The sequence below is a fragment of the Paramormyrops kingsleyae genome, chromosome 15, assembly GCF_048594095.1.
Source record: "Paramormyrops kingsleyae isolate MSU_618 chromosome 15, PKINGS_0.4, whole genome shotgun sequence".
Lineage (NCBI taxonomy): Eukaryota > Metazoa > Chordata > Actinopteri > Osteoglossiformes > Mormyridae > Paramormyrops > Paramormyrops kingsleyae.
In genome coordinates this window covers 22635785-22649475 of record NC_132811.1, presented here as the reverse complement: position 1 = coordinate 22649475, position 13691 = coordinate 22635785, and positions in this window count along the sequence as shown.

Sequence of the window (13691 nt, the reverse complement as noted above, 5' to 3'; positions counted from 1 at the left end):
TGGGGCACTGGGACCCACACTGACCACTGTTAGTCATAGCACCTCTTCCAGCAGCAAACCTGCTTTCCTAGTTTGGTCTCCCAACCAAGTACTGGCCAGGCCCAAACCTAGCTTTAGGTGTGTGTGTGTGTGTGTATTTTATATATCATTTCATGAAATCAGAGGCACTACCACGGAACAGGCAGGGCAGGCAAGCTGGGAGGGGCCCCCAAGGGCAGCCGATTACATAGCGCACATTGCAACGACAAATATGCTTTATTTCTGTATTCGGTTCTTCACAAAAGTAAAAATAAAGATGTTTATTAAATTCTCTTATTGATATTACTAATTTACACTTCATGGTAAAATAAAGAAAATTAATTGGACCATGCTGGGGGAGGGGGAGGTTTTTGCTCTGTTGCTGCCTGGATGCCTTTTCACAGTTCTAAGGCTGTGTTTCTCCTGGATTGCTCTGGTAAGGGGGAGGAGTCAGCATTATTATGGATGCAACTGTCTAATGAATGGAAGGCTCTGGGATTCGAAGGCAGTGGGGGACAGTGTGTGATCCTGCAGGTTAGGACTCCTGATTGGATGGTCACTGGTTCAAATCCTGTTGATGGTAGAGTGATCTTACTGTTGAGCCCTCAGGCAAGGCCCTTACCCTCTATTTCCCCAGACACCGACTGATCCTGCTCTCCGATCCTCATGTTGTTTTGGACAAAAGCATCTGGTAAATAAAGAAGTGTGACACGTTCACTGCACATGGGAACTGTACAGTGTTGACATTGATTTTCAGTTAGGAAAGCTGACATTCTATGGAAAAAGAGACATGAAGATGACCTCATGCAAGGAGAGAGAATGCAAGTAAGTGACCTGCAGTTGGGTTTATAATGAGTCAGGATAGCGTTTCTGTGGAAATGCATTTATCACAAACAAACTCCTCATATTATGAAAGCAATTAGATTTAAAGTAGTAATTTGAAGGAATTTAAAGCTGACAATTACATTACAAGTACAATAATTATAATTTATAAATTATAATAAAAGACAAAGAAATGGGCCAATCAGGTTTTTCCCTGGCCCGCACATGATCATCATCGCTCAGGATCCGCACTGTTCAGCCCCCCCCCAGGCTCAGCGGAGCCCACACGCCCCGTCACGCATGAGCAGTGGTGGCGCGAGCGAAAGGGAAACACTGTCAACGGAAAACCCTGTCCTCTGACCCCCCCCCAGGGAAATGTCCAAGAAGGTCAGACACAGGCCGTGTTTCCAAGCACCCGTGTGGGAAACCAGGGCGATCGTAAGGCTTCTCTCTGCAGTTTGTTTTCCCTGTCCTGGTATCTTGAGGTGGGTTTGGTGGAGTTGATTTATAGTCTGTGTCCAGCCCAGTCGTATATCTGGTAAAAGTGGACATTTTCTCTTCACCCCAGGGGGTCAGGTCCAGGGTCTGTGCAAAAATAGATGCTTGTACACTTCTGCACTACAATAAAGGCGCATTGCTGGGTTTATTTGAAGCTATTCTGAACACTGAGGGTTGGTCATCTTGCATGTCAGCGGTGGACTTGATAAAGTCAATCTCTCCAGCGTCTAATACTTAGTGGACTGCATCTGCGCTCCACACGCGAAGGAGATTCGCTTTGTTACTGTAACGCGGCCTTCGGTTCAGGAGGGCTGAATGAAAACACGGGCAGGTATAGAAAGGCGGTGAAAGCCGGCGCTCTCCAGCCCTCCTTTCTGAACCGTTACGTGTGCCGACGTTTGCGTTGAAAAGGCTGGAAAACAGCCCCCTTTCCTTTTTAATTTCTTATTGGAGAAAGGGGGAAAAAAGTGGGAACAGGGGAAAAGTGGCATTGAAGCCCCTTTGAGGGTCCCTGCTCGTCCCCACAGCCTTTTCAAAGGCCCAGCTCTGAATGGGCTGAGTGATGGGACGAGCCATTGTGCTGGGGGGCTCTGTTCGGGGGGGTAAAGAGACCACACCACTGAACCCCATAACCCCATCCCTCCCACCATCGCCACCACCCTGAAAACCAATTCATCAGGGACCCCCACCCCTCTTTCCCTCACCTTATGTGACCCCCCCCCCCTTAGCTCCAGCTGTGTCCCAGGCCCCTGTCCAACAATCAGCTACCGGTAAGATCCTCTGCTGTCCGTGGTCGGGCTCTGGCTCAGAGTACGGCACGGAAGCCTCCTGTCTGCTCTAAGGGCCGTATACAATATTATTCTCAGTTAATCACTGCTGTGCCGGCTGGTCTTATATATTTATCCCTATAAGGTTTCAATAGTTATATATCTAACTATAAAACTCAACAAAGTTTTTAATTATGTCAACATGAATTGGCAGATTAATTTGTGAACATTGTTTTTCCCACCAGAATGTAAATATTGTACTATTGCATATCAGAATCAGAATCAGAATCAGAAAAACTTTATTTATCCCGGAGGAAATTGCTCATGTTACTACAAACGGTCACACAGAGACACAGGACAAGAACATAAAAGAAAAGAATATCAGATATAAGAATAAGAACTAAAAATAAAGTTATAAGAGACTCTGCGCTATGTACACCATGATAAATACAGAAGCAGAAATACAATATATATAAATAGAATAAATATTGTTAAGTGGTAATTTACACAGGTAAATTACTGTGTGAACATTGCACATCCGAATAGCAGCAGGTTTCTTGCCCAGGCTAAGGTCTGGTATGTAAGGTAGGTATGGTGAGTGGCAGGATGGAGTTTATTTATTTATTTTAGCGTCTGAGGCTGGGTGTGAGATCATTTTAACGAGTTATAGAGTCTGATGGCCGTGGGTAGGAAAGATCTTCTGTACATCTTATGTATATAAGTGACATAATGACCATTTCTCATTTATACGTGTAAAGTAAGACTTTCATTGCATAATGGAACTGACTATTCACTATGCATATGGCAAATGAAGTCTTGAATCTTGAGTCTTATTCGTGTAATTAGTATGAAGTCTTTTCCTTTGTTGGCAGAAATGTGTAGCAGGATGCCCACAGGGTACGTGATGAGAGCTCACTGTACACATGACCTGAACTATTTCTCAGTCAGTCCCTGGACCAGGAATCGTGCGCCCAGGCATCCGTACGCCCCAGCATGCACCTGCAGGGGAATGTTTAACAGCACAGGTGGAGGTCAGAGGAACAGAGCCCCAGTGGATTATGGGGGGTGTCTGGTTTCCTCATTCATACTCACCCAGGCTGTTTATATGAAAAGTGTCTGTCCCACTATTCGCCTTTGATTAGTGACTTGCAAAATTTTCTGTGAGGGCCTTCAGATGCAGAGAAGGCCATGTCAGTGCGGCTCCGTCCCCAACTGGAGATCAGCAGGGCTGAAAATCGGCAGCGGCTAGTGATGTTTACACCTTCCAGCAGGTACCGCTGCAGCGCAGGCTGGCTTTCGCAGAGCAGAAGGGCCACCCGCCGGTACACTTTGTGCCCTGCAGAATGGGCTCACTGGGGCCCGGCGATGCGGCTTGCGGGAAGCCCGGATCTCACACCGCTGCTCTGCCGCGCGGACGCCAGGCTGCCCCCCATGCCTGAGCCGTTACTAGGGAAACCCCCCCCCCCCCCACCCGGCCCCCTTCACCCAGCATCTGAAAACAATTTGGCTGTTAATGAGAATTTATTTTGTGCGAAACGGTGGGAAACTGTGGTGAGGAAAGAGAGAGAGAGAGAGAGAGAGAGAGAGAGATATCCCAGGGAAAAAAAGAAACGCAGGAAGGAAGGCGTGAGGGCCGAACTGTTCCATGCGTGTGTCCCGGCCGGCACTGACGGACAGCGGGGATAGAACAGCCGCTCTGCATTCCAGAACCTCTACGTCAAGATGAATATCTATGTGTTGCTCATAAAGGACTTACTATATTGTTGCCGCTATTGTTCTAAAATCCAAGTTATATATTCCTGATATATATTTAAATCAATATTACATATTCCTGCCAAAAGTACTGTATTATTTAGAATATTTACTTTATTAGTTTGAGTTCCCCCACTGCTGTTTTCACATTACTGTTCACTCTCAAAAATCTAAGGCATAGGCCTCTTGATAACATAACTCCCTGTCTGGCTGTTCAGCAGGATTCTGCAAACTGCAGAAGATACTCATGGTCTTATTCTGCACGCTGGAAATCTTCAGAGGCACCATCCCCAGGTCTCCAAGGTCCCGAGGGACGTCTCCAGATGTAGCTGTCACCCAGCTTGCGATCCGCTGTGTCAGCAGCCCGTCTTTCGTCTTCTGGACACGTTACTCTCACTGTCTGAGGTTCTCCCCTTCATGGAGCTGGTTATGGTTCCTTGTGATGGGTTATGTAACGCCGGGACTCTCGGCGATCGCGGGGCCTTCGGTGCCGCCCGCGGGTGCACGCCAACTTCAAATGAGTTCTTGCTTTTGTTCAGCAGTTTCTTTTCCCCCAGTTTTGTTCACATCTAGTCAGCCAGTGGCTAATTCTCCCTGCACGGGGGGGGGCGGGGGGTTCCTGACTATGTCGAGATTGTCCTGTTGTCAACATTTTAACCCTTTTCAGTCCGCTCTCTTTTGCTAGCTGGCAACTACACCATGAGAACCAAGGAGAGGCGGGGGATGGGGAGCTGGAGAAGGGCGGAGGGGAGCGTATCAATGGACGGGACACTTCCTGTTCAGCTCAGGATGTCCTTTAAAATTCTCCCGGCTTATAAGGCGCTGAGCAGTCGGGCCCCCGCTTATCTGACGGAACTGATTTAGTGCACACACACCCAGGAGCTATCTCAGCTCAGAACGCAGGCCTGCTTTCTCATTTCTCAACTCAAGAAAGGAAAGACATTAAAGCCTCCTGGTTAATGGAATCCATAGCTGATGTAAGCTATAACTCACTGACAATAAATAACCCTGTTGATACTCCAGGCCATACGCCTGTATCCATCGTGCCTAAGTATCAGGACAGATCCTGATGTCAGCTTCCTCTCCCTGCCTCCTAGGAAGTGGGCGGGACTTCCTCAGCTGACATCACAGATTCAGAGCCATTACAGGCTGACCAGCTGATCAACTAATGAGGTCTGGGCAGCCCCCCAGCGTCACTTCCCAAAGCACACGGGCACCTGTTTCTGCTGCTGTGTTCTTTACCTGTAGCTAAGGTTGGAGTTTGTCTGCTGGCCCTATTGACGCCGCGTCGCTTTAAGCGCCATCCGTCCCCGACGCCGCCGTTGCTAAGTGTCTGCCGGGCTCGTCGAGGCAGCCCCTGTGGGAAGGGCTCCGTAAAAACAAACTGCATTTAATTGACAAGAATAGCTAAAGAGTGCCTGAGAAAAGAGAAGAGAATGGACAGGCGAGAATGAGAGGGCGAGCGAGACAGAGAGAGACAGAGAGAGAGAGAGAATATGTGAGAGAGCCTTAAGCTGAATGGGGCGAGAGAGGAGCAGAGAGACAGGGAGAGAGAGAGAGAGAATATGTGAGAGAGCCTTAATCTGAATGAAGCGAGAGAGGAGCAGAGAGACAGGGAGAGAGAGACAGGGAGAGCTCACACAGTGGGGCTGTGCTGCTGAAATGCCCATTTATCTTTGTTTTTGTTCAGTGCTTATGAATTCTTATGTAATATTCCAAAAACGGCCTACAGTCATTCCATTATGAACTGTCCAAGAAAATGGAGCCTTTCGGAACTCTAATAACTGTAATAACTCTATAATATGGAGTAAAAAATTAGAATAATTACAAAAATATCATTTGGTTGAGGACTTAAGAAATAGCTAAATAATTCTGCCAGTAATGAAGAAATTATTCTTGGACTTCCATATTTTGATAAAAATCAGTGCCTATTAAGGAATAAACTGTTTGAGCTAAACGTGAATTAAGGGGGTGGGATTCAGCCATAAAAACAAGACCCCACCCCCCACCCAGGCAGGGGTGAGTAACACGGTGAGGAAACTGAATGGATTAAATGAGCTAATTGCAGGAAGACTGTCCCCGTGTCCCTATCCTCCAATCTGGGTGCATAATGAACGTTTTCCTCTTGCCACTGTACTTCTGCAAGAAAATTTCTGCTCCCTTATTCCGGGTGCAGTACAGCTCAGGGGAATATCGAAGTATTTCTAATTTGGTGAAGGGGAGGGGGTGGTCCAGTTTGTTTTTACATGTCTCAGTGCCCCCCCCTTGCCCGACAGACTGTGACTTTGTAGTGAAACGCGACCCTGACCAACATGGGCTACTCCTGGTTTAGGGTGTCTGTCCATCAGCCCCGCAGAGAAACAAGGCTGGTGACCCTTGGCTTGACTCCCCCACGCAGAGGGGACCGGAGGTCACGCAGGTCAGAAGCACAGCTGCGGACTGAATGCTCGTCACCGCTGTAGGTACTCCTGGATCCACACTGGTTTTTGTTAGCCATATTTCGGTCTGGTAGGAAATGGACCATAATGGCAGGTAGAAATGCTTAGGATGGGGGCCTGCAAAGGCAAAGTGCAGAGAGAGGACCATCCCAGGGCTGCTGGGAGCAGCATAACCAGACCAGTGCTGAAGATGGACCATCTGCCTTATGCCCTGCACTTTCTGTGATTGGGTCGGCCCCTTGTATCCCAGTGCTGTATAATGTTGGAGGATGGATGGATGGATGGATGAATGTTGGGCCCATAATAGGCAACAAGTACAGAAAAGCATCATATATAAGAACACATGTTCCAGAGAAACCCGTAAAGTCAGTCTGATTTCTTTCACTAACTGTGAGTAAAACAAATCTGGTGAATTTATTTCTAAGTTCCGACGGTCCATTTCCCGGTCTAATCGGCCAACGAGCACCCCTGGTGGTTCTGGGCGGTCCACGCCCACCGACGCCCGTGCTGTCACATGCTGGGGGGCCGCAACCTGAATGTTTGCCCAGAGTCTCGTGCTTAATTACAGCCCACTTTAAACGGGGCCATTCTCAATGTAGCGAGGAATCGCAGCATATTAGAACGTGTTTACACACCGGTGGGGCTGTAAATGCGAAAGCGTAAACGTTTCTGACTCTGGAATCAGCAGGAAAAAAAGTGAAAAGTACGGGAGAGGAAAGTAGCAGCACGGATGTTTGTCTGTGGTGGAGAAGCACAACAATGGGTGGTCAGCAGGCAGACGGAGAGTCCTGCATGGGCACCTGCGGCGGACCGATAAGGTTAGCCTGCAGCGGTTAGAGGAATCTGCTGCTTTTCCAGAAACGGGACGCAGAGGTGGGGATTGCTCATTTCCCCTGGCACCTCAACTTCCACTGCTGCCAAATTTTATCAGTCTGGAGGAAATGGGTGGGCGTGGGGATGAAATGACAGTGGGGTTACCTAAGTTCATCTGGTAAATTATACATCTTGGATTTACACGGTGAAAATTCATAGCTGAGTATTTACCAGGAAGCCAGCAGTGTCCCATCTAATATGTTAAATACCAAACAATATAATCTATAAATAGGTCTCATAATTGTGTTGCACACACACACACACACAGACACACGCACACACAGGTTTGTAATTATATCTTTGTGGGGACTCTCCATTCATCTCTATGGGGAAAACTCTAATCCCAACAATGACAACCTTAACCCCTACCCAGCCCTGACCTTTACCATAAGTAACCAAACTATTTTTAGTTCTTTGATTTCATTCACAGATTTTTGGTCCGCAGAACATCAAAATAACAGGTTTTTATCACATTGTGGGGAACATTTGCTTCCCACAATGTAATACAAACATAATCCACACACACACATAAAGAAAGATTTATTTGTACTATTCTCTAAATTTTAGAATTATAATAAAGACATAAGAACTATAAAATAACATGCATGGAATTATTCACTGACCAAAAAAAAATATTTGTTTGGTGGGGGAGGGACTGCGTGGGTTGGGACTCAGAAGGTTGCAGCTTCAGATCCTGTGGTCGGCAGAATGATCCCACCATTGGGCTCTTGAACAAGGCCCTTAACCCCAGTTGCTCCAGGGACTGGCTGACCCTACTGTCTCCTCTAAACCAGTTCCATGAGGTGGCCTCCTGGGATGCTTCTCCTGCTGTCCAGATGGAGGTCCCACACACTATGGGACACCTTGCCATTACCCCCACTGGAACTTGACATCCCATATAGGCCTCATATGGAGGAACAGAAAAGAGCCTCTTCCCTAAACTGTTCCCACAAAGTTGGAAGCACAGACATGTCCAAAATATCTCCGTGTACATATTCTAGAATTGTTATGCAATTCTATACAATTCTACGTAGTTTGGGGAAGGCCCTTTTCTGTGCCAGCAAGACATTGCACCAATGCCCAAAGCAAGGTCCATAAAGTCATGGTTGGGTGAGTTTACTGTGGAAGAACTTGACTGGCCCACACAGAGCCCTGACCTCAACCCCATCAAACACCTTTGTGATGAATTAGAAGAGATTGTAAGCCAGGCCTTCACTTCAAACATCAGTGCCTGACCTCACAAATACTCTTCTGGATGAATGGGCAAAAATTTCCACAGACACTCTCCAAAATCTTGTGAAAAGCCTTCGCAGAAGAGCAACAGCTGTTATAGCTGCAGAGGGGGGACCAACTCCATATTGGTGCCTATGGATTTAGAATTCGATATCGTAAAAGTTCCTGTAGGTGTAATGGCCAGGTGTCCCAATACTTTTCTTCACGTGATACATATGATGAGCACTTATTGGTTCACTCCTGCACTTTCTGGTCAAACTCCTTCAAAAGCACCTCTTCTGCCTTTAGGTCAGGTACGTTTTTCCCAGAAAATCCAGGACACAAGGTTGTGAGATATTAGATATAATACATGATGTACAAAATAATGCATTTAATAAAATGTATATGTTTCTCAATGACCTTGACCATGATAAGCCATTGTAGGATGGGTGGATATATTTATATGCCGTGGCATTATAACGCAAATATACTGTCATATGTGCCGTAGAATGATATGTAGTGCATATTCTTCACATGGACAGTTCCAGCTGTGCTCACCAGTGCACGGGTGGCACAGAGAATCCATTCATCCTCAAAATGCACTGTTTCCCACTCAGCTGTGACCAGCAGCCTCTTTAACTGCCAAATGAAAGGGATAAAGAATCGGTTTGTTTTTGTAAAGACCCGTCAGAGCATGAAATTAAACGGGGCTGCACGACGTCCGTCATTTTCGAAACGTTTGACGAGCCGGACCCGTCCGCACGCCTCCCGTCGGAGCGTCGATCCCGGCGGCGTCCGACAGAGGTGTCCTGTGACTGCCTTGGAATCAGCTAGCATTCCAGAATGACTCATTATGCATGCAAAGCCCCGATGTTCGAACCCACGGCTCCTGAATGAAGCCCCTTTGTCGTGTAATTGGGGGATCGTTCTGTGTGGTGCACAAAAGGAGTTCTGGGCCTCTTTCCTCCCCAGGGTACCCTCTCCTCGAACACCGCTCTGTCCCCCCCCTCCTTCCTCTTCATTTTCATTTCAGGGCACAGACTCCTCTTGGGTTCTCCTCATGACTGCACCATATTTTAATGTTATTCTAACTGCACTATTCACAATACCCATTTTGAATTCCTTTTGTGTTTGTGCCAAATCAAAGTTTTGTTTTTCGTTCAGTCTTCCTGTTATCCATCTCTCCCTCTCTTTTCTCCCATGATTGGCAAGGTTCTGCGACGTTGACCTGACATTCTCAGGCACCGCGACACACAGCTGCCATAACACGGATGAAATCCGTCTAATCCCCTTTCTGATTTTGTTTAGCTTCTTGTCTCAGCTCCCAGTCCTCCCAGCTCCTAAGTTATGAAAACAGACCAGGGGAAAATGGGGCCACCCTAGGCTTCAGGATATCTCAGCCGGAACCGTTTGTGTTCCTGGTTCATTTAGAAGCTTGAATTTCAAATGTCCAGGTTGTCACTTGGACTGTCCCAACAGACCTGTCAGTGGAAATATTGGAATGGTTATGGTATTTCCTATATGATGTTTATGGACCATACACTTCCCAAAACAAACTGCTAACACAATAAGTAAGTTTTGGGGCATTTTTTCACCTACATTCAGTCTGTGGTCACCGTTGAATGACATGGCAATCGCGATCCTGAAGATCTCCTCTCCCGTGCGCCTCAGTAAGGACTGCATTCTGCCAAAATGTGTCTTAGATCCCCAAGTGGCCGTGAGTCAGATGACGTGGAGACAGAATACACAATGGGACCCATGTTTCTATACCGCTGTCTCTCTGTTTTGCCTGCTCCTTAGAGCGCACTCTTTGGTGCCGGACTCGCAGAAGCGTGCGGTGAGTGGAGCCTGAGAACAAGTGGCTGGCGAGGGCTGAGGCTGCCGTGATGCCGGCCTGACTCAGCTCTTGGGCGACGTCAACAGTGTAACCTCCTAATTTAAGAAAGCTCCTTTTTTTCCCACGGCTTGTGTTCTTACACGTCATTGGCGATCCTGCGTATTTAAGAACAAACAAGCTACCATGAACGTCCTGCCTTTTGAGCCCCAGGTGACGCCGTTTCAGATGGGAGATGTTCGGCACCTACGACACGGTGCCACTCGCTCACTTCCATCCTGAATCCCCTTCCTAAGTCATCCTTAGAAGAGAGGATCCTTGCATTACATGCTCTGTCCTCCCAGTATGGTCAGTCGGCTCAGGGGCTAAAATGCAGTCAATGACTCTATTGAAAGAGCCCCTCGGCCAGCTCTCTGATGGCCTATTAATGTGTCTCTGCACGCACATCACAAGCAGGAAGTGACATCGTCACAGTGGGGGAACGAGACAGCAGATAGCAGTGAGGCTTTTTTCCCTCCGTTTTTTGCTGAGGTTGCGAAGCGAGGCTCGTTTCATGCATGATGTGCCACAAATGTAAAAAGCTTCACTTCTGTAAAAGCTGTGGAAGAAAGTGATTTTTTCTACCACTAATATTTGTTTCCACATAATTATTTTAAGCAACCATACTGAAATTGTGCACATTGTGTGCACAATATATATACAACAAAAGAGTCAAAAAATAAAACACAAAAGGCATCTATTTACATACCATTATTATGACCTTGCTGCCAGTTTTGGATCATGAACAAAGCCCTGCCCTTTGTGGCATATTAATCAGTTTTAAAGGTGACTTCATCTTGGCCCCTGACAGCTCAGGAAAATGTTGTAAAGTAGATAAACATGTCTGCATCTGCTCTGTTCTTCATACAGCTCTGCATTGTATGCGAGGGAGCTAACAGCTGGACTTTGGGTTGAGGGCACAGTGTACATGACCTGGATCACTCAGAACCTCATTACTAGTCCTACAATGTGAAGGACCAGATTCCTGCTTATGCACAAGTTATTTTGGTAACACTTTATTTAAAGCAGTCATCCATCCATTTTCTGTAACTGCTTGATCGAATCAGGGTTGCGGGGGTGGGGGGGCATGTCCCAGTGGCTACAGGCACAAGGCAGGGAACAACTCAGGGTGGGGCGCCAACCTAATGCAGGGCACACTCACACACCAGTCACTCACACTTATGGGCAATTTGGTAACTCCAGTAAAAATCGGTATGTTTTTGGATTGTGGGGGGGAAATGGAGTACTATGGGGAGAACATGCAAACTCCACACATAGAGCCATGGCAGACACCTGAACCCAGGTCCCAGAGGTGTGAAGCAACAGTGTTAACCACTGCACCACCATACCACCCCTTATAGCAGTCATGTATAATGCTTTATAGATACCGTCATAACTGATATAATTCATTCATAAAGTAGTAGTATAAACATGGCTATAGCTATTTATAAAAAGGTTTAACACATTATAGTCATGTTTATTATGCATTATGAATGTTCTATGAAGCTCTCATCTATAATGCACTACAAATACCTTAATAATGCAACACAAAGCATCCTTAATTCTTATACCGACCATTATAATGCATCATAAAGGTATGTATAGTGCATTATAGATGAGAGCTTTATAAAGCATTCATAACGCACAGTAAACCTTTTTATAAATAGCTATAGCTATGTTTATAATACTTTTTGAATGCATTATAATGCATGTTGCAGATATCCATAGTGCATCATGATGACTACTTTAAGTAAAATGTTACCGCTATTTTTTTTACTATCAGTTCATTATCTGTGACCTTTTACCCAGAACGGGATTACGGCCTGTTGCCCTGTAACAGGAAACGCAGTGCACAAGGCAGGGGGCTCCCTTATCAGATGTCCAGAGACGTCCTGCTCTGCTTCACAGTTTTGGGTCTGAACCCACACACCTGATGCTCAGGACTGGGGAGTGCGATGTGCCCAGGCACTCTGGTGCACAGGATGATGTGATGGCTTGTTCCGTAGTGTATCCTCAGCTTGTGCTGAAGTATCTGGAGCTACCATCACTTTAGCAGAGAGTACAACTTTCCTCAAGCACCTGAAAGCTTCCGTAGGAGGTCGGGGGGGGGGGGGGGGGGGCATCATGCCCATCGAGCTCCTCTCTGCACAGCAGCCTGAGTGTAACCAGAATTCACACACAATAGGCTCCTCCTCCATCATGCAGCGTCTCACATCATTCTCAGAAGTGTATATTAGAATAATTTTTCAGCCAAAACTATTACATTATAATAAGATGTATTTATTTTGTCACCTTTTATATTATTTATATTTAAAATTAGTTCTACATCTACATCTACGTCTATATCTATGTCTATATCTATATCTATGTCTATATCTATATCTCAAGTAGGGTGAGCACTTGTCCAGATTTCATCTGCCCGGAAGGCTGCTGGGTGTCCTCCTTTTGCCCCCCCCCCTTGCTCTCCCTTTAATCCCCTTGTCCTCCCTTGTCCTCCCCCCAACCCATCCCATCAACAATTAGCGCCACTCTCTCCCACCTTCAGTCACACAAAAAACGTTTAACACCTGCACACACACATGCTAAAGGAGCTGAGAACGGCCAAGCTACCCATAATTACCAATATAATAATTCTCTCAAGATAACGAGATAATTATATCAACAGGTGCACTGTTCTCAGCTTCTGTAGTATATGTACTGTATGATATAACCCCCTCCCTTCGTGGGTGTCCTCCTTTTTGAACAGAGGTGCACCTCCATTTTAGTGTCATTCCAGTGGTCTCCCCAGTCTCACGGTATTCAAAGGATTCAAGGGATTTATTTGTCACATGTGAGGCATACAGTCAGGATATAACCTGCAGTGACACGCAAGGTGGTCAACTCCGCCATAGTAAGAATTAGTGGAAAGCAATAAGATATAAAGTAACGGTATCATAAATATGTGATAAATAATGGACAGTATAGATATACTGGGAAACAAGAGAGAAAAAGGAAAATCACACATGAGCAACAGAGCTCTAATGAAGTCACTGGTGCATACGTAAGCAGTGAATGTTTAATCACACCTGTCAGCTAAGTGTTAAGTAGTCTGTTGGCCTGGGGGTGGAAGCGTCTTCTGGGCCTCTCAGTTCTCACTGACACAGCAGACGGACTTTCCAAACCTCAGCCTGGTATAGAGGTAGCTGTTAGCGTGGGTTGTACCTTGCAGATGCATTCGGCTAAACTTACTACCTTCTGCAGAGCTTTATGGTCCAGAGCAGAGCAGGTACCAAACCAGGCTGTGATTCCCATGCTCTCTAAAGCTCCTGAGTAGAAGGCCCTGAAAACGGCTGGTGAGACTTGAAAACCTACTCAGCTGCCTGAGATGATGCAGCCCATGTCTGGCGTTAGATATCTGAGTCTGTACATCTAAGTCGGTCTCTATGTTTATGCTTCAAT